We start from the raw sequence: 7,271 nt of genomic DNA, 5'->3' as shown, positions 1-7,271 counted from the left end.
ACATACATGGTGGTTAGATTCTGGTGCTACCATTCACATTAGTATGTCTATGCAGGGTTGCCTGAATTGCCGAAAGCCGAATGATGCTGAAAGATACATTTTTGTGGGCAATGGCGAAACAGTTGAAGTTGAAGCTATCGGAGACTTTAGATTGTTACTAAAATCTGGACAGTTTTTGGACTTAAATGATACTTTTGTTGTACCGTCTTTTAGACGAAACTTAATTTCCATTTCAGCATTGGACAAATTTGGTTATTTTGGTTCATTTGGAAATGGAAAATTTAGTTTATCATTAAATTCAAATGTTATGGGTTCTGGTTTTTTATCTGTTTGTGACAATCTATACATGTTAGAAACTGTAGCTTCATTTAATGAAACCTTGCAAGTTAATTCAAGAGGTGCAAAACGTAAATTAACTAATGATGATTCAGCTCTGTTATGGCATAGACGTTTAGGTCATATCTCTCAAAAGAGAATTGAAAAGCTTGTGTCAAATGAGATATTAAGTCCTCTTGATATGACTGACTTTAATGTTTGTGTTAGTTGTATTAAAGGGAAACAAACGAGTGTAAGGAGATTTGAAGCTAACCGAGCGACGGAAGTCCTTGAATTGATACATACTGATATTTGTGGACCATTCCCTACAGCAGCTTGGAATGGTCAACAATATTATATATCATTCATTGACGATTTCTCGCGTTATGCCTACATATATCTCATTCAAGAGAAGTCACAATCTTTGGACGTGTTCAAATCCTTTAAAGCTGAAGTTGAAAATCAGCTTGATAAAAAGATTAAGGCCGTCAGATCCGATCGTGGGGGTGAATATTATGGTCGGTATGACGGGTCAGGTGAACAACGTCCAGGACCATTTGCTAAATTCCTAAGAGAATGCGATATTGTTCCTCAGTACACCATGCCGGGTTCGCCTAACATGAATGGTGTTGCTGAAAGACGAAACCGCACACTTAAGGACATGGTAAGGAGCATGATTGCAAATTCAAGCTTACCAGAATCTCTTTGGGGTGAAGCACTAAAGACAGCAGCTTATATCCTTAACAGGGTACCTACTAAGGCGACGACTAACAAAACCCCATATGAGTGTTGGACAGGCCGAAAACCTGTATTAACACATTTACATGTATGGGGGTGTCCAGCTGAGGCAAGGCCATACAGGCCAAATGAAAAGAAATTGGACTATAAGACTGTTAGTTGTTATTTTGTTGGATATCCTGAAAGGTCAAGGGGGTACAAATTTTATGATCCTACGGTAAAGACAATTTTTGAAATGGGAAATGCCCGGTTTTTCGAGGATATAGAGTGTGTGAGGAAAGATAAGGAAAACATTGTCTTTGAAGAAGAATTTGTTTCTATTCCTTTGGTTTCACTTGATTTTAATCAAGTGGATAATGAAAAGGACAATGTGCTTTCTGAACCTATTCAAGAAGAAATTCTGAAAGAACAAACTCAACAATCTCGAGAAACTATGCCATTACGAAGGTCCACTAGAGAAAGAAGGAGTACGATTTCAGACGATTATTACGTATTCTTACAAGAACATGAGGACATAGACGAAGTAAAAGATGACCCTGTCACTTTCAACCAAGTCATTAAGAGTTCTGATTCTCAAAAATGGATTGATGCCATGAATGAGGAGTTAAAGTCTATGAAGGACAATGACGTTTGGGATCTCGTTCCGTTACCTGCAGGTTCGAAACCCGTTGGTTGTAAATGGATTTTTAAATCCAAAAGGGATTCGAATGGTAACATTGAGAGATTCAAAGCACATCTTGTTGCTAAGGGTTTTACTCAAAAGGAAGGCATCGACTATAAGGAAACTTTTTCTCCGGTATCTACAAAAGATTCCTTTAGAACTATAATGGCACTCGTAGCTCATTATGATTTAGAGTTACATCAGATGGATGTTAAGACTGCGTTTCTTAATGGCGACATTAATGAAACAATATATATGGTGCAACCCGAGTTCTTTGATTCTGATAATTCAAAGGACTTAGTTTGTAAACTGAAGAAATCCATCTACGGGCTAAAGCAAGCTTCCCGTCAATGGTATTACAAATTTCATCAAGCTGTTATCTCATATGGTTTTGAGGCAAATAAAGTTGATGATTGTATATACCATAAATTTAGTGGGAATAAAATTATGTTTCTGATTTTATATGTTGATGACATATTATTGGCATGCAATGATATAGGCTTATTGCACGACACTAAGAAATTTCTTTCAACGAAATTTGAAATGAAAGATCTTGGTGACGCTTCTTTTGTATTAGGAATTCAGATATATCGAGATCGTGGTCAAGGTATACTTGGATTATCACAAAAGAACTATATCGAGAAGGTTTTAAAAAGGTTTGGCATGCATGAATGTAAAGCAGGAGATACCCCTGTGGCTAAAGGAGACAAAATAGATAAAAGTCAATGCCCTTCAAGTGACTTTGAAGGCAAAGAAATGCAAAAGATTCCTTATGATTCTGCAGTAGGAAGCTTAATGTATGCTCAAGTATGCACGCGTCCGGATATAGCGTACATAGTTGGCATGTTAGGAAGATACTTGAATAATCCTGGATTGGATCATTGGAAGGCTGTAAAAAGAGTATTCAGATATTTACAAAGAACTAAGGAATATATGCTCACATACAAGAAATCAGATCAGCTTGAGATCATAGGGTACACTGATTCTGATTTTGCTGGATGCAAAGATGACTTGAAGTCAACATCAGGCTATATTTTCCTTTTAGCTGGAGGAGCTATCTCTTGGAAGAGTGCTAAACAGAAACTTACAGCTTCTTCAACTATGGCAGCTGAATTTATAGCATGCTATGAAGCATCTAATCAAGCATTATGGCTGAATAATTTTATTATGGGATTACAAGTCAAAGAGATCGAAAGACCACTTAAGATACTATGTGATAATCAGTCAGCTGTAATGTTCTCTAACAACAATAGGAGTTTCTCAAAGTCTAAGTTTGTAGACATCAAGTTTCTGGTTGTTAAGGAAAGAGTTCAGGATGGTCAAATATCTATAGAACACATTGGAACAGACTTCATGATAGCGGATCCGCTCACTAAGGGATTACAACCCAAGGTCTTTCATAAGCATGTTGCCCATATGGGGGTTGTATCTCTTAGAGATATTGAAGTTTAGTGGGAGTCTGTATGTTTTTTGGGATACTATTCTATGGATATTTGTAATATATATTTTGGTTTAATCATTTTGGTATTAATTTTGGTGTTCATTTAGTCCATTCTGGCTATTTTTATGGATCTCAATACAGTTTTTGTTGGACCAGTTGGAAATAGGCATGTTAAATCACATTACATGTAATTTCCATGCTACACATCCATATTTGATCTATGTCATTTGGTTATATTAATGCTTGTGATCATTGATCGGTTAAGCTACGATAATGATAACGAAAGCCGCTTTGGTTCTGCATTTGATATAATCAATGGACAAGATTGTTTGAATATATTCTTTTAGATAATAACAAAATTTGATATCATAAGGATAATGTATAATTGTTTAGTTCATAATTTAATCCAAGTGGGAGATTGTTAGAATTATATGGATTTATAATTCTAAAATGGATTTAAATTATTTGACTAAAGGTTATATATGTTATTATTATTAAGCTAAATCAATTTTAAGTGATTTATAAAGATTAAGGGATTTTGGAGTATATTGAAAGTAATATGGATAATTTATATATGTGTAGATACCTTAGGATAATTTTATATTTTGTAATGGTCAAAATAAAATTATCAAATAAAGCATATAAAATGGGTTATGGTCCCCAATTCACTCTCACACCTACAATCCTTGGAGCCTCCATCGATCCATAGAGAGAGAAGAAGGTGATTGCTGAGTTTGGAAGATCAAAACACCCAATCTTCTGTGATAGACAGAGGATAATGGATCAAAGTATTTTTCTCACTCTAATAGTTTGCCTGTAGTCTTCAACTAAAAGATTATGAATGATAGGTTTCTTCCTCTAATGATTTAGTTTGTATTCTAAGATTTATTCACTTAGTTTTTAGAATTGGATCTAACAATTATATCCTTTATATATATATATTGTATTAAACATCAATAATAATTTTTTTATCTTTTTTTTATTATATCTCAAAAGAACTATACTTAAGTAGCATTAATTTTGTTCACTTGTAGTATTAAGTAATTTGAATTATTTTTTGACTAGAGAAATAATATTAAAGTTATACCACAATAACTAACTTAAAAATATTATGAGACTCAAAAGTTTTACCTTAATATTGTCTTTAAATCACTATAACTTTATTCCTTGTACTGCAATCAATCAACAATTGCATATATTAAGCTCACAAATTAAATATTTAAAATATATAAGTTCCCATGTAATCTTGTTCTCTTAATTTTCCTCCTACAATCAATCAGTTATATGTTAAGTTCAGACATTAATAAACAATAGTTAATAAAGAAACAATTACAAACCCATCACATAGCACATGATTTCTAATAAAATGATATCTAACCTTTAGCTCTCTCTCCATTTCTTTTCAAATCTTGACGAAATGCCAAGACTGTTTCAATAGATCCCAACACATCAAGTGAGTAACTGGCTGGCTCCATTTCTTTTTCAGGCAACAGTGCCTACAGAGTAAAAAAGCTTTGGGGGGTCAAAAACAAGAGTTATCGTTCCAATCCAACAAATAAATAAATAAATAAATAAATATATAATAGGTTTTTAGGGTTTTTGCCTAAAAAAAAATCTTGTTTTTAAATAAAAACTCGGTTTTTGAAGAACAAATTACCCTTGTCGTTTTCTTTCGCCTCGTCCGATGTCACTCCTTCAACAAATGGATTCTTGCTAGCGGCTGTTCTGTAGTAGATCTGGTTAGATTCTTCGGGGGTTTGTAGAGAAAGGATGTCGGATTTCGAAGATGCGGCGCCGGCGCCGGCGCCGTTGTTAGAGGAGGAGAGGAGAGCTGAAGATAGGTGAGAGAATGAATGAATGAATGGTAACCAATGTTTATTCATGAAATCTCTCCTAGAAAATTCATTATTGTCTATCTTATTATTAAATGTACATTTTAATTAAAGAGTAACTTTTTCATTGATTATCTGAAAAAGAGAACAGGTTTTTTCTGAAAAGGAAACTTACCTATCAGCTTTTTCTTCTTTACTTTATCAGCTTTCCTCAATCAATTCATCTTGTAAAAAAAAGATCAAATTTGTAGAATAAGAAATCAATTTTGCAAAAATAGTACATAGGATATCATATCAAATTTGCAGAATCATTATTATTCTACCATCTTTTTATTTAAAATTTAAATTCTATATAATTTAAATTATTTTTATAATATTTTAGTTAATATTTTTTTCAACAAATTAGCTATTTTCAAAAATTAAATTATATATGAAAATTTTGTAAAATATTCGCAGATGTGTACATAGTTAGTTTAATTGACAATGACAATATTTATAATCATAATATTTTTATGAATAAATTGTTTTTTATAATCAAAATTATAAGTAATTTTATTTGATTTTTAAAATAAGATTGTGATAATAATGCTCATTATTTTATCATGTTCAGGATTTTATATAATATTTATATATAAATTAAATATAATAATTATAATTAGTACATGTCTTCACTCTCTAGAAATTATTCTCTTTACAAAATAATAGTATTCTTATATGCAGATGTTATATTCTTTTATATTTATAAGAAATAAAATAACCACCAAATTTATCTATAAATATAATAGTAGGTATGAGAAAATCTAACCATTTTAGAATATATAATGAATTAGTGGCGAGGTTAATTAGTTCGGCGAATCGTTCATTCATCTTCTTCACCAAAATTTTAGACGATATTCACAGTTTGCGAAACACCTTCGGAGATTTGTTTGACATCCATTTGTAATATTATTTTGTTATAACTATCAAATTTGATAATAAATCTTATAAAATTAATAATATTAATTATAATAAAAAAAAATAAGTTATATACCATTCATTATATTGAAAAGAAAATATTTTTTATAAATTCATTTGGGTTTGGTGTTGTGTAGAAAATGATCTTGACGATATAATCTAGGGCGGAATTGAACGTATGTAATAAAAAATAATTGACTTTTTTTCAAATGTGAAAATTGTTAATATAAATATATTTTAATTAATGAATTAAAAATTTTAAAAATAAAAGAGATAAAATTAATTATTATTGTTATATATATATATATATATATATATATATATATATATATATATATAATGTCTAAACCTTATAAGAAAAAAAACTTAAACCTTGAAACAAATATAATTTTATAAAAACTTTGATAAAATATATATATATATATATATATATATATATATATATATATATATATATATATATATAAACCTTGAAACAAATATCTTCTTTTTCAACGATCTTGATTTCCCAACGTCATTTAACCAATTTAACCAAACTGTCCACTAGTATAAAAAGTAAATATATCACAACGATTGGTGACATGATAAGAAGCACCCAAGTCTACCACCTATTACGTATCTTGAGAAACAAGGTTGATACTATCATTGTCGTAAATAATATTGATGTTTTTATCACCCACAACTGCAACTTTACTACTTCCATTTTGCTTATTCTCCTTTTGTTCCCGCTTGAAAAATCTGGATTGATACTAAATGTTTCATTTGACCTATAAGAATTGTCACTACGATTTTTTAGAGTTTTACTTTTACTTCTACCATTCTCTCGGTCACAAACACCTGACTTGAAGTCGAGAAGTCTTGTTATTTTCTTCTAGACTCTTTATTCAACACGCTCTATTTCATCATTTTCAAAATGAACTTACATTGTGGAACAAAATTGGTAATAGAAATCACAAGTGTCTTCAAACTATCAAACAAAGAATTAATCAAACACATAGAATGAAGTAATATAATTTCAATGACAATATTTATGATTATATTATATTTTTTTTATAATATTAATAGGGTTAAAGTGAACATAGACATTATAACTGTATATTTATCTATGATTGACATACAACTTGTTTTTATTTATTATAATTAATACTATTAATTTTATATAAATTTATTATAAAATCTGACTATTCTTAGAATTTAAATCATAATATATAATAACAAAATAATTTATTATTAAACTACTTTTTGTTTTTAAGAATTATTTTGATTATCGTGTTTGATGCAAGTAATGGTTAAAAAGTCTTCTTTATGTTGACAAATCTTAACACAATAA

This window comes from Impatiens glandulifera, chromosome 4 (assembly GCF_907164915.1).
Source record: "Impatiens glandulifera chromosome 4, dImpGla2.1, whole genome shotgun sequence".
Classification (NCBI taxonomy): domain Eukaryota; kingdom Viridiplantae; phylum Streptophyta; class Magnoliopsida; order Ericales; family Balsaminaceae; genus Impatiens; species Impatiens glandulifera.
The sequence above is the reverse complement of the archived record's forward strand: the minus strand, read 5'-3'. Positions refer to the sequence as shown.